A 21,886-nucleotide genomic window follows, 5' to 3' on the forward strand; every position below is an offset into this window, starting at 1 on the left:
AAGCTGGTACATAGCAAAGCTGGGACTCAAACCAAAATCCCAAGTCTTTAATCCTTTATCCGTTCTACTGTGTTATATAGTTATTCACAGTCTTCTTGAAAACAAATTAATAATCTTAAGCCTCTTCTTTCTTAATGCTCTGAAGAAATTAATGAACAAATGACCTCAAGCTACACTTACTTGCTTTTTTCCTTTTGTTCTATAGAGATTGTCTTAAAATTATACTTGGTATCAGCAAGCTTCCCTTGAGTTCTTTATATTTACTGAATTTGTAATAGTTCCTCATGCTAATCTCTGCCCAGTCCAAGTTTCTGGCCTTGGGAATTTCTTAGTGATTTACCTCCTTTCATACTCATAGGATTACCGTCACATACTGTTAACAAGTATAACATGGCAGCCAATGTTCCCACCTCCATGATCTAACTGAAGAATAAAGAAGCATAAAATGTTATATAATTAATTATTTTACCTTCAGAAAAAAACACGCTTTCCCCATATTATACTGACGAGGAGGGGGTCACTGGAAAAGGAGTTACTTATCAAATGGCAAAATAATGCAGAATCACATTCATTAGGAAGACGTAAGACAAATATAACAATTTATCTGTAAATTGTTACACTCATAAATATGCATACACATATGTGCTGTAGTTACTATACTCAAAACAAATTTGGAACTTAATATAATTTATATTGAAGTTCTGAATATATTTCCAAGTAAGAATTATTAACCAACCTAGAAAAAGAGAAATATTCTCTTGCTACAAAATATAAATGCAGTAACTGAAGTTCTAGTTTCTGGTAAAGGTGGGTTTCCACATGATGATTAGCAGCAAAGCCTAGCATATGTACATCTTACTACTCAACGTATCCATTGCTAGATATCCACCCAAATGAAGTGCATACCTATGTGTACCAAATGACATATGAGAATGTTCACAGAAGCATTATTGATAACAGCAGCAAACTAAAAACAGTCTGAATGTCCATCAATAGTGGAATGGACTTTAGCGCCTGGGTGGCTCAGTGGGCTCAGAGTCTGACTCCTGATTTCAGCTCGGGTCATGATCTCAAGTTCATGAGTCAGAACCCTGTGTTGAGCTCTGAGCTGAGAGGGCACAGCCTGCTTGGGATTCTCTCTCTCTCTTTCTCTCTCTCCCTTACTATCCCCCTCTCCCCCAACCCTTTCTCTCAAAAAGAAAAAAAAATGAAAAAAAAAACAGTGGAATGGATTTTATTTCTCAATGTAACATATTCATACAATGGAATACCATACAGCAATGACAATGTACAAATTATTGCTATGGGAGACAACACATGTATCTCACAAACAAAATATTGAAAGAATATATATATATATTATATATATATATAATATATATATATGGTATGATTCCACTTACATACATCTAAGACCAGGTAAAACTAATTTATGCTGTTTGTAGTTAGGATCGTGGTTCTCTTTGGGGAGAGGGGAACAGTTGATGACTTGGAGGGGTGGGAGGATGGTCCGCGTGCTGGTAATGTTTTACGTCTTGACCTAGTTGGTGATTCCATGGGTAGGTCTGCTTTGTGGTAATTTATGGAGCAGTAACCTCATAATATGTGCAGATTTATGTATGTATAGTATACTGCATTTAAAAACTTCATTTTAAAACATGGGGGTTTTAAAAAGACATTTTCAGACACATAAAAACTGAGGGCACATTGGTAGCAGGTAGGTACTAAGGAAAATATAAAGCAGTACTACTCAGTGAGGTTCACGGGCTAATGCCGGTGTGTGGGTGTTGGTACCAGGTGAGAGGTGTCCAGGAGCTCGGAGCAAGCCTTCAGAAAGTACAGCAATTTGACAGAGTACTTTAATGTCTATTGAATCTAATAATAGAAACGTGGGGCTTGGGGCACCTGGGTGGTTCAGTCGGTTAAGAGGCCCACTCTTGGTTTTGGCTCAGGTCATGACTTTGCGATTTTGTGAGTTCAAGCCCCATATGGGGCTCTGTGCTGACAGCGTGGAGCCTGCTTGGAATTATCCCTCTCCCTCTCTCTCTGCCCCTCCCCACTTGAGGGGTCTCTGTCTCTCTCAAAAATAAATAAACTTTAAAAAAGTATTTTAAAAAAGAAATGTGGGGTTTATATTTTGTATCTTTCATTTTTTCATTTGATTTTCCCAGTAATGCATGTTATTGTACTTTAAAAAAAACATTAGTCTGGGGTGCCTGGGTGGCTTAGTCGGTTAAGTGCCGACTTCAGTTCAGGTCATGATCTCTCGGTTCGTGAGTTTGAGCCCCACGTCGGGCTCTGCGCTGACACCTCGGAGCCTGGAGCCTGCTTCGGATTCTGTGTCTCCCTCTCTCTCTGCCCCTCCCCCGCTCACTCTCTGTCTCTGTCTCTGTCTCTCTCTCACAAAAATAAACATAAAAAAATTAAAAAATTAAAAAAACAGTAGTCTATGATGACTAAAAGAAAAAAACCAAAAAATAACAAAAAAACAAGTCCTTCACCAAAGACAGTTTAAGAAGCACTATGCTAAAGGATGGGCTTCTGGAAAAAGGACAATTCAAGATGAGAAAAAGAATGGAGAGAAAAGAAAATGGTAACTATTTGGATAAAGAAAACAATCACTGATTGTATAAACAATAAGAAGGTCTGTATGAATCTTTAAAAAAATATTTAATTAAGATGCACAACTGTGAAAGTATATGAATTTGACAGATATGGAGGGAATAAGGTTTGAACATTGTTTTTTGTCTTTTTGTGCTCCCCCCCTCACCACTTCCAGAGGAGGATAAAGGTACTGATTAACTTTAGACATTGATATATTGATTTTCCAGATTGTAATTACTTAAATAATAGGCAAAAAGTAATTGTCAAATCAATACAGAACCAAAAAAAAAAAATAGAGAGAGAAAGAAATCCATAAAAAAGAAGGCAAGAAAGGTGTTGGGCAAAGGGGCATTCATATATATACCTACCATGGGCGTGACAGGACATCCATGGCTAATCAAGTTTATGAGGGAAGCTCGAAGGCTCAGAGCAGCTGAAAATACCACCCAGGACTCCACTGCTTATTATCCCAGAGAGAGGCAAGACTGAGGAACAGAGAGCTACAGTAGAAAGACCCTGTCCTATGAGATCCCTACTGTGTTCATGAAGGACTTGGAAGAAGGCAGGGGTACCAAGTCAGCTCTGTAACAGTGGGACCTTCCGGAGCAAGAAACCGGCGTCATTAATAGGGGAGCCGCTGGACTTCAGTGACTTCTGTCCTTCCATTGAGCAGGGATCTGCTGAGTGAGCTCCTTATCAAGCTACAGAAAGTAGCAGAACAAATAGGAGCCATCAAATAGGATAGCAGATTGTTTTAAAACCCAATTTTGTTGATTGTTATATGAAAGGTAAGTGAATGAAATACTCTGGTTAAAGGAGAGAAATGTCAGATTCTATTTTGTTAAATCCTTGCAAAACATACGTATACAGAAAGGTTTAAAGAAAGAGTTAAAGTAAAAGGATGAAAATAAAGCATGTAAATACTAACCAAACGAAAGTTAATATAGCTTTACACACACACACACACACACACACACACACACACACGCACACAGACTTTATGTATGTATGGGTATGTATGTAAAAATACACATATATACACATATGTATATAAACATACAAGTGTGTGTATATATAGCTCTATAGCCCTCTTTCTTTCTTTCTCATTATGTATATAATGGTCAAAAGCATTATTAGAGACAAAAGAGGGTCTCCTCACAATGATAAAAAGTACAATTCGCCAGGAAGATATAAGAATTCTAAATTTGTATATTTCCTTAAAATATATAAAACCAGAAATTGACAAAACTTCAAAAAAAGTAGATGAATCTACATCATAGTGGGAGACTCTAAATTTAAAAAAATGTTTTTATTTTAGAGAGGGGCAGAGAGAGAGAGAGAGAGAATCCTAAGCAGGCTTCATGCTCAGCATGGAGCCTGATGAGAGGCTCAATCTCGTGATGCTGAGGTCATGACCTGAGCCAAAATCAAGAGTTGGATGCTTAACTGATCGGCCACCCGGGAGCCCCCATAATAGGAGCTTTTAATATACCTCTCTCAGTAATTGAAAGATTATGGACACAAAGAGATCAGTAAAGATATAAAAGATTTTAACAGTATGATTTTTAAAGATTTGCATACAGGCATATATATATATATATATATATATATATATATATATATATAGCACCCTACACCCAACAACTGTAAGACAACATGTTTATTTCAAGTGCGCATGTGGAATATTTACAAAAATTGAGCTAAAGCTAGGATACAAAATAAGTCTCAATAAATTGTAAAGGATTGAAGCCATATAAAGTATGTTCCCATCTTTGGGGGAATTAAGAAATACTGCATAATTCTAAGGAAAAATCAGAAAAAAATAAAAAAATTTTTTGAACTAAAAGATAACAAAAATGTGACATCTCAAGTATATGAGACATTGCTAAAGAAGTCATTAGAGAAAAATGTGGAGCCTTACATACATATACTGAAAAAGGAGACTGAAAAATGAATGAGGTCATCATCCATTTCAAGAAGTTGGAGAAAGAACAGCAAAAGAAAGCCAAAGAAAGAAACTAGAAAGTAATAAAGAGAGCAGCAATGAATGAATTACAAAACAAGTACAAAATAGTCAAGTAAGACCACCAGGTATACTTTTTAAAAATATTGGTGACATTGACAACCCCCTGGTGAGAATCAACCAGGAGAGAGAGGGAGAGAGAGAGGAGGGAGAGAGAGGGAGGGGTAGGGGGGAGGCTGAGAGGGGAAGAGAGGGAGAGAGGGAGAGAAGAGGGGAAGAGGGAGAGATAGGGAGAAAGCACATAAATAACCAATATCAAGAATGAAAAAGAGGACATTACAGATTTTTCAGATATTAAGAACCAAATAAAGAGACATTTTTAAAAACTGTCACTGAGTTTGAGAGTTTAGATGAAATAGATAAACTCCTTTAAAAATCATGACATATTGGGGTGCCTGGGTGGCTCAGTCAGCTAAGCATCTGACTTCAGCTTAGGTAATGATCTCATGCTTTGTGGGTTTGAGCCTCGTGTCAGGCTCTAAGCTGACAGCTCGGAGCCTGGAGCCTGCTTCGGATTCTGTGTCTCCCTCTCTCTCAGCTCCTCCCCTATTCACTCTCTGTCTCTCTCTCTCTCTCAAAAATAAATAAACATTAAAAAAATTAAAAATCATGACATATTTATTCGGTGGACTATTATACAGCACACAAAAAAGTGGGAAGGGCACCTGGGTGGCTCAGTCAGTTAAGAGCACCAACTCTTGATTTCGGCTCAAGTCACGATCTCACGGTTGGTGGGTTCGAGCCCTGTGTGGGGCTCCACGCTGACAGCACAAAGCCTGCTGGGAATTCTGTGTTGCCCTCTCCTCTGCCCCTCCCCTACTTGCTCTGTCTCTCTCAAAATTAAAAAAAGGAAAAGTAAAAAAAAAAAAATTTTTTAATGGGGGAAAAAAAACAGCTACTCACAACAATGTAAATGAATCTTAAATCTGTAATATTGAGAACAAGGAGAAAGTCCAACAAAAACAACCTTAGAACTTATAGACTGACAAATTGAAGGGAAAAAAAAAAGACACAAGGAAATTATTATTCCAGAAGACAGGGTAGTCGTTACTGTTGAAGGAAGGGAGGCTATGGCTGGGGAAGTCCACACTGGATTCAAGAGTGCTATTTCTGTTCTGGGGTATGGAACTGCATGGTAGTTACACACATGTTACTTTAACCTTATTGGTCAATCCTGATATGTGTTTTATGTACTTCCTGAATAAATATTACATTTCACAATTAAAAATGGAAGGTAAATCAATACAAGACTTGAAGTCTATGTGCATTCTTCATTTTGCACATACTGCTTCAATGTCTCTCTCTCCCTCCCTTTCTCTCCCTCACGCAAATACAATATGTTGCATAGTCTAATTAAATAAAGCATTCTTTTCTCAGGAAAGCAGTTAAACTGACTTTGACTCATCTGGGAACCAGAATTTTGATTACTCTAATAAGGTAGCGTATATCCTATACATATATTTATCGAAAGCAGTCTTTTTAATAATTAATGAAGACAAGAGAATCAAATGTTGGTTTAAGCAGATATAGATATTCCTACAAATTACAAACATCAGAGTTCTTGATGTTAAATTCCAACTTCTATTCACTAAGGAGCTGTGAAAACTCGGTAGTAGGACTCAAATGGGACCTTCTTTGAGAGTCAGTCCACATGACCTTGTCAAGGCTCCATGTCACGTGCATTAGTGCACGCCACTCTGTCACTTTTCTCGTGTGTGGGTCTTTACCACCACTTGTGTGAAATGCTCGCTGTTTCTGTTATTGCTTAAAGTTCACTTATTTTAAAAAATATTTTTGGCAGGAAAAAAATAGCTTCCAAGAGTAAAGAAAATGCTTTTCCATTGCACACAAATGTAGTCATCTTGATATCATGGCTCATCATTATCCGTCCCCACTGGGCTTCCTGTTTAACCTCCTCCTCCTCCCCAGCTGCCCCACCGATTTCTTGGTGTTTTTCCCCCCTTTAATTTTTTTAATTGAATAAATTTGACATACAGCATTGTGTACATTTACAGTGTACGTGTACTTTGATACACTTATATGCTATGATATGATTGCTGTTGTAGCAATATTGAGCATATTATATAATTAAAGTACAATATGGTCTACATTCATTATACTGTGCATTAGCTCTCTATGGCTTAGTTACAACTCATTGCAAGTTTGGATGCTTAAACAACATCAGTCTTATCCCCCCACCCCTGGCAACCTGGTAACCTCTCCATTTTCTTGCAGGACTGACATTTTCATTTCTACTGTGCTGTAGGCTCAACCATAGCTCACTTAATTGACAACCTGGGGCTTGTTTTCATGTGCAGTTAAACATCAGTTGAATTGGAGGAGGTCATCAGGTTAATCAAGAAGAAAATGAGAGAAAAATTTAAAAAGAAGTTTTGAAGTTAAATCTGTTGTACTGTTGAGGTATGTCCTCAATTGAAGTCTGAATTCTAGTCTATACTGAAGGATGGACTTCCATTTTATGGCAAAAAGTGTGGTTTGTTTTTTGTTTCCTTTTCAAAGTCAGGATGTTTGCCATGTAAGTGGTAAATGTATTTTAAAAATACTCTGGGTGGGGTGTGGGAGGCACCTCAGTGGCTCAGTCGGTTAACCCTCCGACCCTTGATATTGGCTCATGTCACCATCTCAAGGGTTTGGGAGATCAAGCCCCATGTCTGGCTCTGAGCTGACAGTGTGGAGCCTACTTGGGATCCACTCTTTCTCCTTCCCTGCCCCTCTCGCCCCCACTCTCTCTCAAAATAAGTAAATAAGCATTTATGAATAATAATAATTATAGTTTAGTTTTTTAATGATTTTCTTAGAGTGATTTGGGTTTTAAGTAACTTGTATATTTAAAAAATTCCCTCTTCTTCATTCTAAGGTTATGATATTATGATCTAAAAACACGCTGGCTGAATTGGAGGCATTACTCAAATGCAACCAGATTCAAACGCTGAATGGATGGGTTGACAAATGAGGACACTGTTACCAGTTTAATCCCCATATGGGCCAATTAGTTTCACATAGAGCAGAACTCTGTTCCAAAGCCACAGATTGCACCATTAACCCCAGTCAGCCGTCTCCAAATTGTGTGTCATTGATCACAAGAGGCCCAGGTATGAGTGTCGATAGCTCAGAGCAAACCCATCATCACCTCTGAGAGTAGTCATTCTGGTAGCTCACACATTCTTCCTCTCAGGGAGGGCTAGGAACGCTACAGTAAGATGAGAACTTGACTGCTCTCTGGCCCCCATTTCCTGCACCTTGTTAATCTTATTACCAACAGTGGAAAATTACAATTGCACAGTTGTCATTTTTATAGGAAATCTGAATGCCTTTGAGTAAACTGAGAACACCATGATCGATAAGCAATATTTATGTATTTTATATTATATCATCAATACTTAGGCATCCTTAGAAATACTTAGAAATGGTACCTTAGAAATCCTAACATTGACCCAAACAAAGGAGAAGAGACAAATACATACTTTCTAGCTCTTGTGACCTTGTTATTTCTGGTTAATTTACGAAGCAATGAAAACGAATATCAGAAGTAGAATTATATTAATTGTGAAGCCTGCAAAATATGCCACTTCAAACACTCAATGGGTCTCAGATGTAAATGTTCCTTGATCTTTTTTATTCTCGAAACAAATGAAACCTTACCTGATTTCTTTCTGTGGACAAAGTTTCAGAGTCATCCGTAACTTGGGACTAAGCCTGAGAAATGAATTGGAAGGGTAATTTGGGGTAAAATGAGGTCAAATTAAAGTAATTTAAAAATAGGCATTAATAAAAATAGTGTCACCCTTACCATCACTTCTGCAAATCTATAATAGATGTTTTGATATGCGGCTCCATTTAGCATACTTATCTTTTGGTAATAAAATGTAATTAAGTTAATGGTAAAACTGATTTCAGCAAAAAGCTGATGCAGTTCTTTTCTGTAACAGAGCCAACACTCTGGGTTCTTTATGAATCTTTTGAATTAAGCCCAAAATCTGGAGAATAAAGAACAATGGTTTAAATCTAATGACTGGGAGCCTGGGTAGATTCTGTTTGTGATTCACTCTCTCTCAGGCAGGAACTGTTTTGCATAAAGGACTAGAGATTGCGGACATTCTCCGAGGGTTGCAGCCATGGTATTTTTCCTTTATCTTATATATCCACATCATGTCTGTTTTTCACATTCCTCGTCACTGTTTTCAAAGAGTAAAACAACTGTCCCCTTTCCTCCTTGTGAATTTGGATCCCAGCTGAGAGACGCAATACAGAACACAGGCACTGGGCAAGAAAATAGCAGCTTTACATTAGAACAAGCCAGGCTGGAGAATATGAATTGAGGCCTGCGCAGAAGTGAGATTACTGACACTTCATCCCAGAACAAGAAAACCACAGGCCACGCCTGCAGAGCATGTGTCTTTTGACATGGGGGTGAGGGGAACCGACTTGTCTCCCAGAGGGACCCCGGAATGGGCTAAGTGCCCAGTTACTTCCTCCCCAACTCCCTACTAGATAAATCTCTGGGGACAACGGAGTAAGGGATGGGAGAGGTCAAGAATGTAACTTTAATCTGCAGGGAAACGACGGGGGTGGGGTGAGGAAAGGAGGTTGCTGGCCTCCAAGGAGCTCTTCATTCACAAAACCTTGATTTCCCCAAGGCATGCTGGCTTTTTTTTTTCTTTTTTTTTACCCCTGGGGTGGATTCCCAGTAACACAGGCTGTGTGGAGATTGGCCAGGAAGATTTTGGGGAGTGTTGTCAGGACAGAAGTCTGTGGGGGAAGGAAGGAAGCAGGATGGGGCAGACGGGAAATTAGCACAGTCTAGCAAAGTCCTCAGCTGATCCCAGGGCTGGGTGGTGTGGCACTGGGAGAGAGTGGTGGGGAAGCCTGGGGCCATATAGACCTGCCCTGACCTGAGGCAAGACACTGGACCTTACACACTGGGACTGAACAGCCACTGGGAAGGGAATATATTCTGGGGTAAAGGGGCTCTCTTAGTCTCGGGCATTTCCTCAGGGGACACAAGAAGTGTCAGTGACCAGCATTCCTAGCTGGAGAAATATCTGCTTCAGTCCTGCAAGAAGGGATTGCACATCTGGGCATAACAAACGCTACTGCGAGTGTTGAAGGATTTCAATGGAGTGCATGATATTCAAGGCACCGAATGCAGAGAGTTATGGTCCAGCCTTCATCCTATCTGCATCCTGCCGGCATTGCCACCTGGCCCTTCCTCCTCCTCTCCACAAAGCTCGAACGCTGCCAACTTTCTCCCACCCATCTACAAAACTCTATCCAAGCAAAGTCGTTCCACGCTCTTGCTTATCTTTGGGAAACAGCCACCTTCCATTCCTTTATCTTTCTTCTCATATCCTTTAGAATCATTTCTTGATAAATAGTCTTCCTTTTTCCTCCATTTCCAATTCTCTTTCCCTCCACTGGCTCTTTTCTCATTCTTAAAAAGTAAAAATAAAATAAAATAAATCCTTCACCCTGAATCCCCTTCTGGCTACCCCGCCTCTTCTGTGTCAAATTTTTTGAAAGAGCAAAGTGGTCTAGTGGAAAGAACATTGGCTGTGGGGCAAAAGGGACCTTGGTGCGAGTCTTGGTTTTGGCCCTTGCTAGCCTAGAAAATTCCTTAATCTCTCTGAACCTAGTTCATCATCTGTAATGTGGGAAGGGCAATTCTATTTAGTGAAGTTGCAATGAGGAGAAAGTGTCAGAACAGATAGGGTAGGTATGAGTTTAATTCCCAAATTCAAGTGTTCAGGAAATGGAACTTTATCTCTAGAACTCAACATTATTTCTTTTTTGAATCTTCATTTTGTCGGGTAACTAGAAGCTTCCTTTCTGCCTGGGTTCGTGATGACGTCCTGGAGGGAAGGCGGTAGGGAGAATGGCTTCCATGGTGTCAGGTCATGGAGAGACGGGGCGATTGGTCTTGGGTGTCCACACACACTGGCATCCTCTGAGATGTCACTCGCTTCAATTGGCCCTTGATTGCTGGTCCTTCAAAGTTACTGCTGAGCTGTCCCTCAGTCGCTCCATTGTCATTTGCTGATGTGCTACAACTGAGCTGCTGATCCTGTAGAACAGTTGAGGGGCTCTCAGACGTCTGCCTAGAGCCCCACGCAACCTCAGAAATCTGAGTCACACAGGGGTTGGGTTGCTGCTCTTGTCAAGCTGGGGCTGGGGAAGCTCTCTGGATGCCTACATTAACCCCAGGGACAAGTCAACCTCTGTTTTTCCTTCCACCCAGCCTCACACGAGGAAAGAAACACAACTTCCCTGAAGGCTTTTCCCGCTCAGGTTGGTCCTTACAGGCTGGGGTCCAGGGCCAGCCCTTCCCTAGAAACCTACCCCTGAACCTCATACTCTCTTCCTCCAGCCATCCGGAGGGCGGTTCTGGAGGTAGTGGACGTGCATAAGGGTGTGAAGCCCTGTTCTTGGGCTCAGAATTCTCCCAAACCGGCTGTTTTAAGTTCTAGAATCATTTCCATTTCCCGTCCTCCCTGCCTAGGGTTAGGCTTTTGAAACTAGAAAGCCAGGAAAGGGCTCCTATCCTTATCTATCTGCTCTGCTGTCTCTCTCCTGAGGTGACGATTTTCCGGCTCTCTAAATGCTGGGGAAGAGCTAGAAGGACCAGAAACCAGAAAACAACAGTTAATACTTCCAAATCTCACCCTGCCACACTTAAGCAATGGGCCAGCACAAAACTGAGCCCATCGTGGGTTTTAAAAAATACTAGTTCCGGGGCACCTGGGTGGCTCAGTCAGTTGAGCGTCCGACTTCGGCTCAGGTCACGATCTCATGGTTTGTGGGTTCGAGCCCTGCGTCGGGCTCCGTGCTGACAGCTCGGAGCCTGGAGCCTGCTTCGGATTCTGTGTCCCCCCTCCTTCTCTGCCCCTCCCCCACTCATGTTCTGTCTCTGTCTCTCAAAAGTGAATAAAGATTAAAAAAAATAAAATAAAATACTAGTTCCTAGCCTCACCCCTGCACCACCCTATCTTCCTCAATTGACCATGTTCTCTTTAACTTCGTTCGGTGAAGCTTCCAACCCCATTACCAGATAAGATCACTTCCACAAAGCTAACCAATGACTTCCCAGTTGTAGAATTTGGTAGGGACTTACCGGATCCTCCCCTACAGCATTTCCACGGGAGAATACAGCCTCCTTTTTGAAACTTTCTCCTACTGTGGCTTTCAAAACTTCTGTTTCTCTTCTTATTCATTTTTTTATTAAGAAAATGTTTTTAATGTTTATTTATTTATTTTTGAGAGAGAAAGAGAGAGAGACAGAGCACAAGTGTGGAGAGGAGCAGAGAGAGAGGGAGACACAGAACCCAAAGCAGGCTCCAGGCTCCGAGCTGTCAGCACAGAGCCCAACTCAGGGCTCAAACTCACAAGCCATGAGATCATGACCTGAGCTGGTCAGACGCTTAACCGATGGAGCCACTTGACTATTTGTTTCTCCATCTCCTTCTGCCCTCAAATGTGAGTATTTCCCAAGGTTCGGTTCTTACATTACCCTGCTGCATGATGCCATTCACCCCAGGCCCTGGTGCATACCTAGAATTTCAGACCAGGTCTTTTCATCAGATCCCCATATTTTCATATCCCCAAATGCCTCTGATACCAAGCCAGTTAATTCCTGTAAAGTGCTTAGCACAGTGCTTGGCACAGAGTAAGCACTCAGTCATGTTAGTGGCTGTGTTTATTACTCTATCTACCTGAACGTCTCGCAGGTGTATGTCAATTTTAATATATCCAAAATGGTTCCTTTTCTCTTTGCTCCCTCATAACTCTGCCTCTCGAGAACCCTTGTCCCCAAACTAGGCAATAACAAGCATAGTGTATGCATGCTACTCATACACACACACACACACACACACACACACACACACACACACGCACACTACCTTTCCTCCCAGTGTTAGGAGGACAGAATTCTAGGCATCATCTTGCTCATCATCTGGTCACTCAGTCCTCCCGACTCTGTATCATAGGTTACTTTAGAGATTCTTCCCTCTTCTCCCTCTCCACTGCTCTTGCATAAGTGTACACTCTTATTTCCTCTCATGATTATTCTTTAGGACCTGCTCAAACTTCTTCATGTCCCTAAAACCTTTTCTGCACACATTTTCTTTTCCTGGAGTCCCTGGTGTTACTCTTTCTTGCTTTTCTTTGTGTTTCTTTCACTGCCTGGAATGTCTCCTCCAGTCCCATCAACTGTTGACCTCATTTGAAAGCACAGCTAACATGTCATTAATCTTTCTTTAGGTTGGCCCGATGTATTCCCTCTCATTAATTGTTAATATTCCCATGATGTATTCTTTTATCCCTTTATACATATATTGTCCCAGGTATTTGGCACACAGCTGCTTATTTACATTTGGCCTCCTAATAGATGGAACTTCTCGAAAATTATGCTCATATCGGTCTCTAGACCTTTGTCTGTATAGAGTTAACCAGTCTTTATGGAACTAAGTTGGAGTGAATGTTCAAACATGAACTGTACCCATCGGAAGTGTCAACCATTTTGCTGGGGAAGATAATCAGACAAGCAAATATGCAAATAAGCTTTATGAAACTCCGGAGGTTTAAGAAAAAGAGGTTATGATAACCCATCTTTCACTTTAAGGAGGAAGTGCATGAAGAGTAACAAAAGTGGAGACTTTACTTTTATCCTCACTCTGTAAGTTTTTTTCTTACAAATCATCTAAAGAAGCATTAGCTCCAGATGTCACACAGCTCAGGTATTTGGAAAAAGACAACTATAAGGAAGTAACTTTTCAGAAGATGAGAAGCGGAAGGAGGGCTAGTATAGGCAAGCATGACATGTTTATAAATTGTTTTTCTCTGACTTATATACTCAAGGCTCACAGTAGCACTTTCCATGGAGCAAGATAAAATTATGGAGTTTACATTAGTCACCAACATCCATTCCAAAGTCTATTTTATTCTTTTTTTTTTTAGAGTACGGTTTTAATTTTAATTCAAGTACAGTTAACATAGTGTTATATTAGTTTCAGGTGTGCAATATAGTGATTCAACCATTCTATATGTTACGCAGTGCTCATCATAAGTGCACTCTTAGTCCCCATCAACAATTTTACCCATCCCTCGCCCACCTCCCATCAGCTTGTTCTCTACAGTTGAGAGTCTGTATCGTGGTTTCTCTCTCTTTCCCCTTTTTATTTTTGCCTGCTTATTTGTTTTATTTCTTAAGTTCTACATATGAGTGAGATAATATTGTATTTGTCTTTCTCTGACTGACTTATTTTCTCAGCATCATACTCTCTAGCTCCATCCGTGTCATTGCAAATGGCAAGATTTCATTCTTTTTGATGGCTGAGTAATATTCCATTGTATACATACCCCTCTTCTTTATCCATTCGTCTATTGATGGACACTTGGGCTTCTTCCACAATTTGGCTATTGTAGGTAATGATGCCATAAACTTAGGGATGCATATATCTTTTTGAATTAGTGTTCTTGTATTTTTTGGATAAATATCCAGTAGTGCCATTACAGGATTATAGGGTAGTTCTATTTTTCCTTTTTTTGAGGAAACTCTATGCTGTTTTCCACAGTGGCTACACCAGTTTGCATTCCCATCAACAGTGCATGAAGGTCCCCCTTTCTCCACATCCTCACCAACACTTGTGGTTCCTTGTGTTTTTTATTTTAGCCATTCTGACAAGTGTGAGATGATATCTCATTGTAGTTTCATTTGCATTTTCCTGATAACTACTGATGTTGAGTGTCTTTTCATCTGTCTGTTGACCATCTGTATGCCTGCTTTGGAGAATTATCTGTTCATGTCTTCTGCACATTTTTTAAATGGATTATTTGTTTTCTGGGTGTTGAGTTTATATGTGGTGGATAATAACTGTTTATTGCAAAGTCCATCATTTCCTAAATTGTTTATACTTTGATATAGAACAAAGGAAGGTAACTTCTCTTTGGTAATCACAGGCATTAAAGAAAAATCAAGGCATTCTTATGCTATTTAAAAAGAAAAATCCATATGAACTTAATGCCTGTATCCAGAAGTTTTCATGGCTCAATATAACCTTCATCCAAGTGACCAACTCTCAGTACCAACTGTACTTCCATATTTTTATTTTTTATTTTGGGGGCATGTTTATATATTGTAGGCTCTTTAGAGATAAAACTTCACAGTGTTCAACTTAAAATTCTTTGAGTTCAATTTTGAGAAATTAACCAAGGCAAGAGTTTAAATATTTAATATCATCGATGTAGGTAATGATCTATGAAAAAGGCAATGTGTTGTGTCACATATTTTGTCAAACAGAAATACAAACAAACAAACAAAAGAAATATAAACAAATGTAAAGAAGATACTATTTCAATTAATTTTGTGCCTTGAACACCCATTAGCTTTCATATATTTTTTTGGCAATAGCTGATCATTTTTTTATACATGTGAGCCCATAAGCACATGCCTAAATAAGAAACAACAGAAAATACTTGTACTACAGAGAGAAAATACTTGTACCACAGGAATTTAAAACTGAAGTTTTTACTGAGGTCCCAAAACACGAAAATCATGAAATTTCAAGTTAGGTAAGCATCATGAAGGAAATAGCTCAAAGTCTATTCCATAACTCAAATGCTCTCATTTACTTTAAGAATCAATATAAAAGAGCAGAGAAAATTTGAGAGAGAGATTTGTGAAGGGATTAGACTAGGGAAAGCCGAGGTCACCATCTCTACTGGGGAGAGGGTCGGGGGTGTTTCTTCAGCTCATGCCAGGGGCTGCCATGGGATCAGTGGAGAGTGTAGGGTGTGTTCCCTGCAATGAGGGGATTCTGTGGAACCTGGGAAACAGGCTTCCCAACTGCTTCTGTGGCAGAACCAAGACAGAAAGGGTGGCCTGCAGAGCAAAGTGTGTATGAGTGTGTCCCTTGGCCCAGATAAAGTCCCTGGGGAAAGAGACCTGGCCTGGTGCCATCTTGAGTCCCGCCCAGGAGACCTGCCTGAGGGTGAGAGAACTCCTGTAGGGAGACTCCCATAGTGCTGAGAAAACACAAGCCAGAGGTCCTGAGGAACAGCCGGCTGAAGGAATATGTGCATCACTGTTGTCATAGGGCTTGCAGTTAGAGGAGCCCAGATGTGACTCTCCAAAGAGCCCCTGGCCTTAAACACATGCCAGCAGCGTTAGGGATGTGTGACCTGTGCACACCTCTACACAGGTAGCTCCACTTGGCTCAATGTTTGCCTGTTGCCATCTTGAAATTCTGAATTCTTTTTCAACAGGGGGCCCAGCATCTTCATTTTGCACTGGGCCCTGCAAAATTGATTGCTTGGTTCTGTGTATCAGGCGGAGAGAGTGTAAGACTGGCTCACATGGGTAGCAGGGTAGCGCTGGAAAAGGACCGTTCGGTCCTTCACCCAAAGACCGACCTGTGGGCTGGGAGAGGAAAACCAGATGGAGAAACAGAGAAGCTGAACTTGCCTGCTGTCCCCACTACAGCCTTCCCGCCTAAAGAAGGCTCGAATTCTACATCAAATTCAGTGTTTTGATTAAAATCTAATTTCCAAATTGAGATGGTGTTTGCAACTTTACGTGGCCATAGTTCTGTCTAGGAACTAAAGGTCCAGACAAAAATTCTGAGACTGAATTTGCTCCTACTAAAAAAAAAAAGCAAGCCAGTGCTATCTAATGACATATTACAAAGTCAACCATTCAAAGACTTTGCGGCATGTGTGTGGGGGAATTGGCAGGAATAGATTCGAAACATTCTGGCTGATTCTGAAAGTATTTTCATTAGCAGGAGAAGCTGTGTTTTAATGGATGGACACACTGCCTGGAATGGAACTGCACCTGCCTGAGACAACCTCAGAAAGGGTTGAGGTGATTACCTTGGTGAGGGTTGGAAATTTTTCACTGTTGGTACTTCGTGGCTAGCTGAGAAGTTCAGTCTCCCCAAAGCAGATTCAGAAACAGTGAGAGGTGCACACCCCCTCGGGAAGTTAAAATTACATCCTAAAATGAGGTTCTGGGAAGACAATATGGATGTGTTAATTTTATTGCTTACCTTGATTCTCCCCCACAGCTGGGAATAATAATTATGTATGTTTGTTGCTTTGGAATTAGATCATGAATTCTAGTTATTTTCCTGTGTTCAGTAACTTTCTGTGGCTCAAGTGTCCTGAAAGACTACACGTAATGTCCAGAGATGGCTTCAGCTGCTATGAGACTTAGCTAAGATGGAGAAGGACAATATGAATGAAAAGATGTTCATTCATGTTCAGGAATATAGAAGGGAGAGAAAATCTGACAAGAAAATAAGAGCGAGATTGTGGAGGGCTTTAAGCATCCCAGTTTTGTGGCATCAGATTGGTGACATCCGTTCCTTACATATTCTCATGTGTTACTAACACGAACACTTGACCTACACCTTAAGAGAGACAGCTTTGAAAAAGACAATTCATACTAATCACTATTGCAACAGACTCTCTTGCTACTTACACCTAGATTTAAAAACTATGCTCTTTTGGAAATTGCTCTATTCATTAATTAGAGCTGTAGATTTAACATGGTTATTTCAGAAACCAACTGTGGGAGAGACTGGCTGGCTGTTCATCAAAACTATTCCTCCTTCCCCTCCTCCTCCTCCTTTTTTATTTTTTTCTATCCTGGGCTAGACTCTGTTTCATGGCCTGCCTTACAGGTAGGTGGCTCTGGAGAGTTCTGACCACTCTTTCCCCTCTTCTGCCTGTTTGGTGTCTTGATTATGCACTGAATGTATCGAAACCCTAACATGGAAGAAACATGGGCCCCCAGCATTTTTAAGAATAAATGCAGGGGCGCCTGGGTGGCGCAGTCGGTTAAGCGTCCGACTTCAGCCAGGTCACAATCTCACGGTCCGTGAGTTCGAGCCCCGCGTCAGGCTCTGGGCTGATGGCTCGGAGCCTGGAGCCTGTTTCCGATTCTGTGTCTCCCTCTCTCTCTGCCCCTCCCCCGTTCATGCTCTCTCTCTGTCCCAAAAATAAAATTAAAAACGTTGAAAAAAAAATTAAAAAAAAAAGAATAAATGCATAAAGGAGACTTGCTCGCATTCAGAACTTAACATGGATGAGAAATACACTTGTGTGCCAGGATAGATTTTTGTATTTATTTGTGATAGCAGCTAGTGTTATGTTAATGAACATATTACCATTGAGGATAACGGAATTTTAGCCTACTGTCTACTCACTACATTTTAGATACCATCTAATATTTCATCACATTCAATTCTCATAATAAGCTGTTGAAGCAGTTGTAATTGTCACTTCACAAATGAAGACATTAAGGCTTAGGAAAGTTAAGCAACTTGCTGGACACATAAATTCTTCTGAGAGAGGATTTGAACACAGGTCTGCAAGTCTCCAAAGTGCATTCGTGATCTTGCCAATAAGCCATCCCGGAGGCAAGTATTGTATAAACTGGACATAGCGGACAGATTTTTCATTTGTTCATTCATGCACTCATTAATTTATTCAACAAACCCTTACTCTGTGCGTACTTTGTGCCATTGCCATTTCCGATCCTAGACACTGGAGACAAGATACCCTTTTTATACAGAGAAGTGGTAGCTGCTGTCCTGAAATTTTAAATGTACTTCCAGTTTAAGTAACTCCCTTTAAATGGCGGAAATACTAAGAAATAGCTCTCAGTATCTAATTTAGTCATTGGTGGTCAAGAAGAGTAAAGACTTTTCTCTTTTTAAAAAAATTTTTTTTGTAATGTTTATTTCTCAGAGAGAGAGAGAGAGAGAGACAGAGCACAAGTGGGGGAGGGGCAGAGAGAGAGAGGGAGACACAGAAACGGAAGCAGTCTCCAGGCTCTGAGCTGTCTGCACAGAGCCCGAGGCGGGGCTTGACCTCACAAACCACGAGATCATGACCTGAGCGGAAGTGGGACACTTAACAAACGAGCCACCCAGGCTTTTCTTTTCTTTTTAATTTTTTTTAAATGTTTATTTATTTTTGAGACAGAGAGAGACAGAGCATGAACGGGGGAGGGTCAGAGAGAGAGGGAGACACAGAATCTGAAACAGGCTCCAGGCTCTGAGCTGTCAGCACAGAGCCTGACTCGGGACTCGAACTCACGGACCGTGAGACCATGACCTGAGCCAAAATCGGCCGCTTAACCGACTGAGCCACCCAGGCGCCCCTAGACTTTTCTTAAGATGCCTAAGTTACTACTTCTGAGAGATGTTACCCGAGAATATCTGGCTTAATACAGAAGGAGGGCTTTCTCTCCAAAATTTAAGAGGGACATTCATTCCCATGGACGAACCGTGCTCTGCTCCCGGTATGATTGCCATGTGAGGACAATGAAGAGGAGAAATCTAGCATACGCTCCGCATGGAGTACCATCACATCGTTAATTGTCAGATTCTGCCAATTTCATGATGGCACAGTATGGGGGAAAGAACAATGCTATTTAAATAGTTATATAATAATTCTATTATAAAAGCTGACATGATTTTTTTATAGAAATTTATGAAACTACTATAGAAGAGCAAAGTAGAGCAGAAATAAAAGTTTCTAATTTTTCAAAAAAAAAAAAAAAGCCTGGAGTATGTAGTTCACTGTAGTTTATAGAACACTTCATTTTAGGGTGTAACCCACCTAAGATTTACTATAATATGGTGAGACTAGATGAAATAGTTTGAGGCAGTTTGGCTTGTAAAACAAATTTGGTTCTCACAAAAATGTTGATGTTAAAATCAAAAAACAAATGAAAATTAAAATTGATAAGAGATATTAGTAATTCAGAACACCGCAACTCTCACCGTTAAATATTTGTAAGAGCTTTGGAGACACTTTTTAGGGCTGGTGTCATTAGGAATTATTTTCTTCAACATGAGAAGTGGGTTGGGTTACTATAGAACAAAATTCTGACCCAATATTGTGTCTTACAGGAAGAAACCTCTAACAGAATCATTTTGCAGATGGGGACTGTTAGAGGTCTGATAATTATGGAAATAAGTGGCGTCCATTTTACACCCTGTAAACTGGATTAAGGATCAGTCTATTATCTATTAATCAGTTCTTGATGTGTTGGGAAACATGGGGAAAATTGAGGACTTTTTTCCGTGGGGTGGACTGCGTATCTTAAAAAGGCAAATTTTATTCTAGAATCGTCGGGGAAAGGTTTCCCTCGCCAACGGAGAAAATTGGCCCACCTCCCCCGTTTTTCTTCTTACGTTTTAGACTCTTGTCCACACATAGTATACAAGAAGGACTACCCTCACAATGTTGTCTGGCCATGGAAAAGCAGAGAAGGAAGTGCACGTCAGGAGGAATCCTTCAAGCCAGAAGCACTAGTAAGAATCTTGCACTGGGAGAAACAGGTACATCAACAAGGCTAGAGCCACGTGGTGAAACAATACGGATTTTTCAAAGTGTTCCAGAGGCGACAGAACATGGGGTCAGAAAAAATAAACTTCCTTTGTAACTTTATGGACTGTTGCATGGGAAACTATGGCCATCTTGCAAAACTGGTGTCTCCACTGCAAATATTCTCAGGAGCCATGAAGTTCAAAGGAAAGAAATGGTATCTTCTTCGTAGTGAATGCAGTACATCATGGCTTCCCCAAAGTCAACGAAAACTAATATCCCTAAAAAGGGTGTCATTTTAAGAGTGAATTCCGATGCCAGGGCCAGACGTCCTCCCGGTGCGGTCACGACTGCGGCCCGGAGCGCGGGGCCGGCTCTCCCGAGAGGTGTTCTCGGGCCGGGCGGCCAGGTCTCCCGGGAGGGTCGGGGAGGGCCGGGCGCTCGGGACCGAGCACCGGGGCGCCGAGGGTGGGGTCCGCTCGCCGCCCGCTCCCGGCACCCGGGCTCCCCTCCGCACCGGGCACCGCCCACCTCCCCGGGGCGGCAGCGGCGGCGGCGGGGGGCAGCGGGCAGCGGGCCTCGGGGGCCGCCGCGGGCCACGAGGGCGCGGGGCGAGCCAAAACTTCCCGCCCAGGAGCGCCGGCCCCCGCTGCCGGCTCCGCCGGGCTGGGGGGATGTTCTCGCGAGAGGAGAGGGGGCGCGGGGCGCCGCGGCTTTGGGGGGCGCGGGGAAGCCTGCGGACGAGGGCGCGGCAGGGAGGGGAGCAGAGGCGGCGGGCAGGGCCGGGGACGCGGGGAAGCCGCTCCCGCCAGTCGCCGAGAGCCAGCCCCTGACGTCAGGAGTTTTCCTCAAAGTCAACAACAAGCCCCGCGGCGGCGGCGGCGGCGGCGGCGGCGGCGAGAAGCGATCGGCGGCGGCGGCGGCCGGGGAGGGAGGAAGGAGGGGGCGGGGAGGCGGCGGGGTCCCCGGGCGAGGCGCGGCCCCCGAGAGGAGGCCGCAGACCCCCGACCCGCGCCGGGCGCGCCCCAGGGCCCGGAGCCTCCGCCCGCCGCCGCCTAGCCGGCGTGACCCGGCCCCCGCCCGAGCGGTGTTTTCTGGTGATGAATTGAATTTGTAGCCGATATCCGATTCCCATGTAGAGTCTCCGCCTCCTCCTCCCCCCCGCCGCCGCCCTCCCTCCGCCCTCCCCTCCCGCCGCCGCCGCCGCCGCCGCCGCCGCCGCCGCCGCCTCCCGCTCCAGCTCCGCGGCCCGGCCCGGCCGGCTCCCTCCTCCCTCCCCTGCAGCCTTCGCCTGCCCTCCCGCCGGCCGCACCGGGCTCCAGGGGGGCCAGAGGCTCTGCGGGGTGGGGGGAGGACAGGAGGGGAGGAGGAGGGAGGGGGGACCCCCGAGTCGCCCCCTCTCCTCCCCCCGCCCCCCCGGCTCCATCCTCCGCCGCCGCCCGAGCAGCTGCGGGGCCGCCGCCGCCGCCTTTGCAGGTAACAGCCACCGCCCCCCCTCCCCCCGCTCGCCCCCTCCCCGCCTGGCCTCCGCTCTCTCCGGGCCCCTGGCCCCGGGCCTCCTTCGGGCGGGGGGGGGGGAGGCGGGGGCGTCTGGGTTGTCACCGCGCCGGGGGCGTGGGCGGGTGCCGGGTCACCAGAGGCTCGGGTGTGGGTGTGGGTGGGGAGGCCGGGGGATGCCCGGCGCCGCTGACACCGGCACCCCCTCACTTTCCGGGGGAAGCTGGGGGGCGGCGGCGCGCGCGGGGGGCCGGGGAGGGTGTTCCCGGCCTAGCGGTATCGGCCGCGTCTGCGCTGCCCCGGCCCTGGCGCCTCCAGTCCCTGCCCAGCGCCCGCTCCCTGCCGGCCCCGGCCGCGCGGCGTGAGGAGGGGGCGCCGCCCGGGAGGGGGCGGCGGGCTTATATAACG

At 43.4% G+C, this 21,886-nt stretch overlaps 1 protein-coding gene across 2 annotated transcripts in view; it reads left to right on the plus strand.

The window, feature by feature from the left end:
* Window positions 1–21,185: 21,185 nt before the first annotated feature.
* AKT3 (AKT serine/threonine kinase 3) overlaps window positions 21,186–21,886 on the plus strand; it is a 305,967-nt gene continuing 305,266 nt past the window's right edge. The window contains exon 1 of one of the 2 annotated variants that reach the window (XM_078440960.2): window positions 21,186–21,457. The gene's annotated coding sequence lies outside the window, so the exon portion shown is untranslated. The remainder of the gene's footprint in view (window positions 21,458–21,886) is intronic. The other variant, XM_078440956.2, reaches the window with a different exon arrangement.

Source organism: Panthera onca, chromosome F1, assembly GCF_046562875.1.
Source record: "Panthera onca isolate mPanOnc1 chromosome F1, mPanOnc1 haplotype 2, whole genome shotgun sequence".
NCBI classification, from domain to species: Eukaryota; Metazoa; Chordata; class Mammalia; order Carnivora; family Felidae; genus Panthera; species Panthera onca.